Raw genomic sequence first — 10,829 nt, 5'->3', positions numbered from 1 at the left:
AATATTTTATTTATTTATTTATGGACAGAATCTCACTATGTTGCCCTGGCTAGAGTGCAGTGGTGTCATCATAGCTCGTTGCAACCTCAAACTCCTGGGCTAAAGGCATCCTCCTGCCTCAGCCTTCCCAGTAACTGAAACTACAGGAGCCCACCGGCTAATTTTTTCTGTTTTTAGTAAAGACGGGGTCTCACTCTTGCTCAGGCTGGTCTTGAACTCCTGAGCTCAAACCATCCTCCTGCCTCAGCCTCCCAGAGTACTAGGATTATAGGCGTCAGCCACTGCACCCGACCAGAAATATTTATTTTTAGCAGCTTTGAATTGTGTACTTTTAGAGCAGGAAGAGATTTAGAAATCATAGCTACTTTTATAGTTATATAATGTCCTGTTTTATAAGGAGGAAAAGGAGGCTCTAAGAGGGTAATTTTCTACTATTTTCTACTGTTTCATTATTGGAACCTTCCAGTCACCGTCATTAGTCATTTAGGCATTCTAGGCCCAGAAGCCTGGTCTCTGGGTGAATGTTTTAATACATCACTGAACTTCCCTCAGTCCTGGAAGGACACCTACTTTCATTACTATTGAAGACTTTTATTTTAGCTGCCAGAATAAAATATCAGGAAAGATAACCTAAACAGTTGTCTTAGGAAATTGCAGATTCTCAGAGTCAATGGGTTATAAACAAAATGGGTGCTAAGCTTGTAATAGTCATTCATATAATTTTGAAGATTTATAGTAAATGTTTATATTAATTATACATACAGTTTTGTTTGTGCAAACTGAGTAACTACCCCCAAAGCAAACGTTGTTAATAAGATATGTAAGTTGTTTTAAGAAAATGGCATATACCACATGAAAGAGTATTCACATTTTTTTTTTTTTGCCAGAAACCAAGTGTGGAAATCTTGGTGAAAGATTTTGAATTCCACAGATAAAACTAGAGTGCACATTCATGTTTTACATTTCTTAGCTTGATCTTTCTCAGCTTGATCTATATAACATGTCAGAAAAACTTCTTACATCAAAGCTTCAAAATGCCTTCACTTTGACTTTTCTTCTGTTCCCTTTTGTCTGCGGTTCCTTTTTCTACTCTGTTCTGAATTATGTGAGTGGCATATGTCAAGTAGTGATTTGTCCCGACCTTCACACTTCTCAATATGAGGGCTGCTCCTTGTGTTTGGGGGCTCAGTTTGGGCAAGAGTCCAACTGTATTATACCACACAGTGTTGCTGGTTCTGCCAGTCTGAGCGGAGATATCAGGTAACACCAGGAGTTGGGTAGGGTGACAGAACCTGCTGCTCCAGTTTGTTCTGTGCACACTGTTATCTGTATTTAAATAGCCATTTAGAAACCAAAAAAAGAAAAAAAAAGAAAAAGAAAAAGATGATAAAATAGGCCACATTTCCTCATATTTTGTCTAACAAATGGACTCTTAAAAAATACAGTGGATGGTTCAGAATTTTTTTTTCATCAGCTCAAATATAAAGTTTGGATCAGTACAGGATCAGAAAAAAAAAAAAATAAAAAAAAAACCTCACCCCTCATTAACCTGTCCCAAAAAACAATCAGTTTATCAAAAGTCTTTTCTTTTCCTGTATTAGTATTCTTATATACATTATTTGCAATAACCAAAAAGTTTAAAAAATATTTATAGGTATTTTTTTCTGTACGTCTTGCGCCTGAATTTTAAAAAACGTATACTTCTTACTGCCTTTAATGTTGTTGCTCTATGATTGTCATGTTAGCCATTGGCAACTCTGTGTATTTTCTGTTTCTGGGAGCAAGGGGAAAATTCTTTTGTGAACTAATGGCACAAATGACTGACTTTGCATTAATTGGCAGTAATAGAGTTAAAAAATTAGATTCACTCATTTATTCAGCAGATATTTATTGACTTACTGAGAATCTCAGTAATGCAGATATTAAGAAAAATAGCAAAAGAACAAAACACAAAGATCTTGCCCTCATGGATCTTATTTTCTTCTGGGAAGAGATAAATACTAAAGAAATAAATATATAAATGCTATGAAGAAGAAGAATAAGGATAGTGTCTTAGCTTGGGCTATTATAATGAAATAGACTGGTGGCTTAAACAACAGCTATTTATTTCTCACAGTTCTGGAGGCTGGAAGTTCAAGATCAAGGTGCTGGCTGATTAGGTTCCTCTTTCTGATTTGCAGATGGCCATCTTCTTGCTGTATTGTCACATAACTGGGAGAGAGACAGTTCTGGTGTCTTCTCATAAGGGCACAAATTCCATCATAGGGTCTCTATCCGCATCACCTCATCTAAACCTAATTACTTCCCAAAGGCCTCACTTCCAAATACCATCACATTGGGGCTTAGGGCTTTAACATATGGATTTTGGGGAACACAAACATCCAGTCCATAACAGAGAAAATTGGGGGCAGGGGATGCCATTTTAAATAGTTCAGTCTGGTCAGGGAAGACCCCTCTGATAAAGGGACATTTGAGCAGAGACCTGAGGAAGTTTGGGAGTAAGCCCCGTGGATATCTGGGGGAAGAGCATTCCAGGCAGAGGGAACAAGAAGTGCAAAGGTCCTGTGAGGGCTGGGAGTTGGGGTGGGTGGGTGCCTGACTCGTAGGGACAGCAAGCAGGCTAGTGTGGCTAGATCTGAGTGAATGAAGGGAAATGGGGGGCACTGAGTAGAAGAGGTGACAGGGCTCCTCTAGGCCTTGTTGAGGACTTTGGCTTTATTCGAGTGAGATGGGAAGCCATTAGAGGTTTTCAGCTGAGGAGTCACATGATCACACTTAAATTTTAAATGGAGTGCTCTGGTCTCTTTGGGAGAATTGTGGTGGGGCAGGCATGGGGAAGCAAGAATGGAAGTAGGGAAACCTATTTGGAGACTATTGGAAAAATCTAGGTGAGGGATAATTATAATTTATACCCAAGTGGCTGTGGTAGGCAGAACAATGCTCCTCCCAACCACCTACCAAAGGTCTATGTGTCCTAATCTCTGTGAATATGTTATGTTACTTGGCAAAGGGTAATTAAGGCAGCAGATAGAATTAAGGTTGTTTAATTAGCTGACCTTAAAACAGGGAGATTATTCTGGATTTCCAGGTGGGCCTAATGGAATCACCAGGGTCCTTAAATGTGGACGAGGGAGGCAGAAGAGGAGGTTGGGTAATGCTGTGTGGAAATAACTTGACCCTCTTTTGCTGGCCGTAAAGATGGAGGAAGAGGGCCTTGAGGGACAGAATGTGGTGATGTCTGGAAGCTGGCAAAAGGAAGGAAATGAACAAACAATATATTAATAGATATATTTTAAAAAGCAAGGAAATGGAGCCTCCAGAAGACAGCCCTGCCAACATCTGGATTTTAGCCTGGTGAGACCCATTTCAGACTTCTGAATTATAAAACTGTAAGTAATAAATTTGGGTCATTTAAAGCCACTGGGTTTGTAGTTATTTGGTACAGCAGTGATAGAAACTAGTGATAGTAACAGGGATGGAGGTGGTGAGAAGTCGTCAGATTCTGCCTATATTTGGAAAGTGGAGCACCTGAGACAGGGATGGATTGGCTGTGTCGTGAGAGAAAAAGAAAGGAGTCACGTTTTTTGAAAGAATGGAGTTGTCATTTAGTGAGTTGAGGAGGGCTGTTGGAGGGGATTCAGTGAAATCAGAAGTTTATTTTTGGACTTTATTAAGCTTAGACATCTAACTGGACGATGCTGAATAGGCTAGATATTTGTCTGGAGTACAGAGGAAAGGTTGAGCTGGGAGAAATCAGTCTACGTATGGCATATAAGGCTCCATGACAGGATTAGATCACCTAGGGAGATTGTATGGGGAGAATTCTGAGGACTGAGCCCTGGGCAGTCCTGCAGAGATAAGGAAGAACTTTCTGTTCAAACAATTGATGAACACCTGAAATGCTTATCAGCAGGTATCATCTTATTAGCAGGTACCATATAAAGCAGGTACTTTTCTCCAGTTAGAGAAATGGTCCTTCAGTTCAAATTAGTCCAATGAAATATATATTTGCTGTTTGAAGAGGGGCATGGAATAAAATTTGAAAACTGACAGGGACATTAAAGATCATTTAGTTTAATCATCTAATATGAAAGCTGAGGAATCCCATATAAGTAGGGTTCTGCTTTCAACCCTGCTGTTAAAAAAAAAAAAAAAAAAGAAGAAGATCAGATGCTTTCTTCCCTTAAGATATCTAAGAATTTACTAGAAAAAATGGGTGGCCTGCTATAGATGCCCCTCTGTTTTTAGACCCTTGGCTTGGATCATTTTATGGAATCTCAAACAAAAACTAAAAAGTCAAGAAACATTTTTCAAAAATGAGTCTTGGAAATCAGATTTTAAAAACTTCATAAATGAAGATAGCAAACAAGTTAACCCTAGAAAATTAAAGTATTATTAGGAATAGATTTCTCTGTGAGGAAGCATTTGAAGGAAATGAATAGGGAAATGATTATTGTGCATAATAAAGATGAAGTATCAAAAGTATAATAATGACCTATAATCCTAGCACTTTGGGAGGCCAAGGCAGGAGTATAGCTTGAGGTCAGGAGTTTCTGGGCAACATAGTGAGACCCTTTCTCTACAAAAAAGAAAGAAAGCAAGAAAGAAAGCTTTATTGAGAGAAAAAAAGCACCCCAAACCCCAAAGTATAATAACTACTATAGTTAGTAATGGTAATTTTATGGGAGATTTATTTTGTTTATCTCTCCTTGGAAGATGAAGAATGGAGGGATGCATTTGAGGAATTTCCCAAAGAATATTATTGTGGTGATCTTATCTGGGAAAGCAGAATGTGAGAGGCATATTGAATATGCTATCCTTTTTTTGTACTGTTTTGAATAAATGAATTAGAAATAACTTTCTTATGATCAACATGATCTGACCACAAAGACATTTTTATTCCTGGAATTAATTAAATTTTCTCTCTAAGCAAGACCCAATATAATAATTAGACTCACGTGTGGGGAGGATGGAATAGCGGGGCAGGCCCTGCTTTGACAGAAGGGAGCAGGGTACCCAAGTATGGAGCCATGCTGGCTGGACCCTTTGACTTCCCATGGAACAAGTATCTGCAGATGGAGGCTAAGCAATCGAGCCTGGCCCAAGAGGAGTCACTGATGTTATACCCGTTTTCAGTCACACGTATCCTGAGGGACGATGCCTAGAATAGTAAGAATCCTCCTTTGGGACAGAGACGGGAGGATAGTGGGAGCAGAGAGGTCTGGCTATAGGCAAAGTCCCCTCCTTATATGGTGTGAATCCTTTGCACTAGTTGTTGCTGGCTTAGTAGGAAACTTCAATGAGAGCAACTTGGAACCGAATCTGAGTCATCTTCCCCATTGTTCTCTGGACCCAGACCAGCTATGTGGTATAGCCCAGTTCATGAAGACATGTTTGCCTTCATTTCAAATAGGACCAGGCACTATTCTAGTTGGGGAGAAAACCCTGAACAAAACCAGTCTTTGCCTTCATGAAGCATGCATTCTAGTGGGGAAGACAGATACTAGACAAATAGATATTATGAACTAAAAATAAAATCCTAAGCCCCCTGCTGACCAAATGGACCCCTCTTGACCAAAGGGACCCTAGAGAAACCTTAAAACTGAGTTCCCAGCCATTTGAGAATCAATTTACCCCTCCCTTGCTAACAGCCATCAGGCTTCACTTCCTAAGGGCCAGACCAGCATTCTTTCCTGATATAAGACCACCAACCATGAAGTGGTTTTAACAGTCTACAGAATATACGCAGAAGGGTTTTCGTGTCCTTGTTTCACCTTTTTGACTTGAGGGCGGCCATTTTAAAACATGGACCCCATAAAACAACAAAAAGCCCCATTGCGCAGGCACGCAGTTCTCTTTGCATGAATATTTATGACTCCTCCTATAGTTCATTAAATATGTCTTTTTAGCCACCCTGGTCTGTATAAAATCCTGTTTTCTTTGTCCCTGACTTGAAGCCCGGGTTCCTGGCTTGTGTCCGGGAGCCCTATTTTCCAGCCCGTGGGAATGGCCACTGGGGGCTATAAACCCTGTGCGAGAATAAAGCTCTCCTTTTCCAAATTATAAACCTCGTTTTTCTTTTCAGTTAATAATTTATAATGTCTAATATATAACAGGTTATAAAGAAAATAAAGCAGCGTAGAAGGATAAGGTGTGATAGGAGTTGCCATTTTAGATAATATGGTGGGGGTATTTCTAGAACAGTCCCTGTAACAGTAAAATCAGTTTTAAAAAGGAGGTACACAGATTTTATCTAGATTACTCCCAACAACATGATCTCGTAATTGCAACAGTTAGATGTTGTAAAGTAGTGATTCTTCAACTGTAGTGTGCATCAGAATCACCTGCAGGGCTTATTAAAACCCAGCTTCCTGGGCCCCTCCTCAGATTTTCTGATTCAGTAAGTCTGGAGTGAGGCCCGAGAATGTGAATTTCTCACAAGTCCCCAGATGATGCTGGGATCTGGAGCCACACTTTGAGACCTACTGTTGTAAAGAAGCCTTTTAAAGATCACTTTAAAAAGGTTAAAACAAACAAAAACAAACTGACAATGTTCTGAAAAGATTCTTATGATTTGGGATTAAGTTTTTAATGATAACATTGTATCCGGATTCAGAAGGCTATGTTTCAAACAGTTGGAAGTGATGACGGTATGCTTTGAAAAATGATGTTGGCTGACAGAAGATAGCTTCAGTGATGAGGTTGATGTTGATGTCGAAGATGCAGGTGAAAAGTCTGAATAAAATTATTCATAAAATGTGTTAAGGACCTCATTCTTCAACTTTGAAGCTGGGATAATAAAGGTTGTGAGGATTGAGTGTGGTGGGGCATATCAAATGTTTGTCACAGTGTCTGTTATCTGGTACCCAATACGTGTTATCTGTTTGCATTAGTTTTCTACTGCTGCTGTAACAAATTAACATAAACTAAATGTGGTTTAAAATTAATCAAATTTATTATCTCATAGTTATGTAGGTCTGAACTCTGGATTGGCACACCTGGTTTCTCCGTTCTGGGCTCTGACTGGGAGGCTCTGGAAAGACTCCATTTCCAAGCTCATTCAGTTGTTGGCAGAACTGGTTCCTGCAGCTGTAGGACTGAAGTCCCTGTCTTCTTGCTTATTGTAAGTTGAGGACTTTTCTGTACTTCTAGAGATATCACTCTGGTCCCTCTACATGGGCCTTTACGTCCCAAAGCCAGCAATGATGTGTCAAATCCTACTCACACCTGGAATCTCTCTGACTTACCCGTGTGCTGTATCTCCCTTTTCCCTCCAACCGGACAAAATTTCCCAAGAACTAAAAATGTAGGCATGAGTTTGATGTCAAAGCTGTGGGCATGAGTTACCAGGAGAGGAGTAATGGTGTCCTTGTCCACAGCTATATTCTGGAGCTTGTCAAATGGAGGAAATCCAGAGAGCCGCTTTATTAGTAAGTGCTACGGTACATTCACAAGTTTCTTAACACTTTTTGGCAATTGTGGGGAGGAAATGACAGTTAAAATGAGTACCATTAAATGTAAGGAAATCAGAGTAGTAATTTGCTTTGATTCAATCATTCCTAAATTTAAAGATGTATAGCCTTCCTTTAGGAAAACACCTGTTCAAACTTGCATAACTAACAACTATTTTCAATATTTACTTTTAGCTGCTTAACAAAATACTAGGTAAATTAGACATGACAATTATTGACATTTATTTGTATTGTACTGGTAAAAGAAACTCCACAGATTTACTTAGGATTTATATGGGTAGCCAAGTAATAATTAGAAACTGCATTTAGTTATAGGATATGGCAAATTCAATTATTTCTAAGCCATGCCATGGTTTAAAGCAAATACACACAAATACCATGTTCTGTGGGTGATAATAATAGTGTTGAGCACTTGCATGAGAACATGCCTAACTCCCAAGGTTTCAGGATTTGTATTTCATGTATTTCTTTAAATGGAAGTTCCTAATACAGAAGATACCTCTTGCAATTGCTCCAAACTCATAGTGATTCTCCCTTTTCTGGGAATAGACCCAAGTATAGGCAGCTGGGTCTGTGTGGTTGGGCTTGTCACCCTACTTCCTCTCCCTGACCCCTCATCATCCTCATCATCACCAATAGCTGATTGAGCCAGGAGATTATTTTTAAAAACAGATTTATTCAGATATAATTCACATACTATATAATTCACCCAAAGTATACAGTTCAATGTTTTTTATTATATGCACAGGGTTTTGCAACCATCCCCACAATCTATTAATGACTTTAAAATATTTTTGTCCTTCCTAAATCCTGTACCCATTAGCAGTCACTTCTCATTCTCCTCCCCCATCCTTCAGCCCTAGGCAACCACTAATTCATTTTCTGTCTATAGATTTGCCTATTCTGGACATTTTATATTAATGAGATTATATAATGGTCTTTTGTGACTGGCTTCTTTCATTTGCTATAATGTTTTCAAAGTTCATTCACGTTATAGCATGCATCAGTACTTAATTCTTTTTTATTGCCAAATAATATTCCATTTATGGATCTTGCATATTGTATGTATTCATTTGTCAGCTGATGGACATTTAAGTTTTTTCTACTTTTTGACTATTATGAATAATACTGCCATGAACATTTGTGTACAAAGTTTTGTGTGTGTGTGTGTGTGTGTGTGTGTGTGTATATATTTCTCCCATGGTTAAGGATTTAGACATATATTTTTGTTTTTCTTGGGTATATACCTAGGAGGGGAATTGCTGGGTCATACAGTAACTCTATTACAAGTGTGAGCCACCACACCCAGCCTCAGGAGACTCTTTTTTTTATTTCAGCATATTATGGGGGTACAGATGTTTAGGTTACATATGTTGCCCTTGCCCCCCCCCAAGTCCAAGTTTCAAATATGTCCATTCTTCGGGTGGTGCGCATTGCACTCTTTGTGTATACATATACCCGTCCCCTCCTCCCTCCTCTCCCTCCCCCTCCCCCCTGCTGAACATCCAATAGATGTTATTCTTATATGTGCACTTAGGTGTTGATCAGTTAATACCAATTTGATGGTGAGTACATGTGGTGCTTGTCTTTCCATTCTTGGGATACCTCACTTAGTAGAATGCATTCCGGCTCTATCCAGGAGTATACAAGAGGTGCTATATCACCATTGTTTCTTAAAGCTGAATAGTACTCCATGGTATACATATACCACATTTTATTAATCCACTCATGTATTGATGGACACTTGGGTTGTTTCCACATCTTTGCAATTGTGAATTGTGCTGCTATAAACATTCGGGTGCAGGTGTCTTTCTTATACGGTATCATTTGGTCTTTTGGGTAGATGCCCAGTAATGGGATTGCTGGATCAAATGGTACTTCTACTTGTATCTCTTTAAGGTATCTCCATATTGCTTTCCACAGAGGTTGCACTAGTTTGCAGTCCCACCAACAGCGCATGAGTGTTCCTATCTCTCCGCATCCACGCCAACATTTATTGTTTTCTCAGGAGACTCTTGATGCAAGATAAGTCAATCAGAAATTCCCTTTCCTAGGAAAACTCAGACTTGGAACTGAGAAGTTTATAGACTTGTATTCATTTTAATGTCAGAATTCTGGGAAAATAACCAGGTGTGGTGACTCATCCCTGTAATCCCAGCACTTTGGGAGGCCAAGAAAGGAGGATTGCTTGAGCCCAAGAGTTCAAGACTAGTCTGGGCAACCGAGCAAGATCCCATCTCTAAAAAAAAAAATCCCAGAATTCTGGGAGAAGATCCAAATCTTGATAACATCAAAACTTGAGAGGTAAGCACTATTCAGGACGGAGACTATAGTGGAGCATTCCTAGTGGTGACCGGCCATTAATGAAGTGAGCCCTGAATCTTGGAACAGCTGCTTGTGTTAGAAGCAACTGAAACTCTCCATGTAAAGGAGCAGTCACTTTGTTGGGTGGGGAAGGGTGTAGGGCAAAAGGACACTGGCAACTGAGGAGCAGACAGTTCCTCTCCTTTTTCTCAGTACAAAGAGGAGGGAGACCTTTGGGTGTGGGCCGACTGGGAAGGTATTGTTGCCTGGGTACTCTCAAAGCTTTTGAGGAAGGCCAGGCCCCACGGTTCATGCCTGTAATCCTAGCACTCTGGGAGGCCTAAGCAGGAGGATTGCTTGAGGTCAGAAGTTCAAGACTAGCCTGAGTAAGAGCGAGACCTCTCCACTCCCACCCTGTCTCTACTAAAAGTAGAAAAACTTAGCCTGGCTTCATGGTGTGCACCTGTAGTCCCAGCTACTCGGGAGGCTGAGGCAGGAGGATCGCTTGAGCTCAGGAGTTTGAGGTTGCAGTGAGCTAGGCTGATGCCATGGCAGTCACCTGGGCAACAGTATGAGACTCTGGCTCAAAAAAAAAAACAAAACAAAAAAGCAAAAAAAGTCTTTGGGGGAAATCAACAGCAGATCCTACTTACACCAAAGTCAGGAACTCCTGCAGTATAGAGTCCTCTAAATATAAATAAACCTATAAGAGTCAGAGACCTTATGATATTATTAATTATATTGTTTCTATGGCATTTTATAAATTCCTTTTTGTTTTTCTTGGAGATCTTTTATCATTATTTAAAAAAATAGACGTTGTTTTTAAGAATCTTTTTAGGTTCATGGTAAAATTGAGTGGAAGGTACAGAAATTTCCCATATATTCCCTGACCCTGCACATGCATAGCCTCCCCGTTCTGTGAAAGGGCCGTATATGCAAAGCAACCCACAAATGTTCAAAGGAGCTAAGAAATCAAAGAATGAAGCAGACAAATCCAGTTTGTGGATATAGGATGATTTATTAGGGGGATTTACAGACAGGAATCATGGTCTT

Source organism: Propithecus coquereli, unplaced genomic scaffold, assembly GCF_000956105.1.
Source record: "Propithecus coquereli isolate 6110/MARCELLA unplaced genomic scaffold, Pcoq_1.0 Scaffold47, whole genome shotgun sequence".
In the NCBI taxonomy this organism is placed as follows: domain Eukaryota; kingdom Metazoa; phylum Chordata; class Mammalia; order Primates; family Indriidae; genus Propithecus; species Propithecus coquereli.
This window is presented reverse-complemented; position numbering follows the sequence as displayed.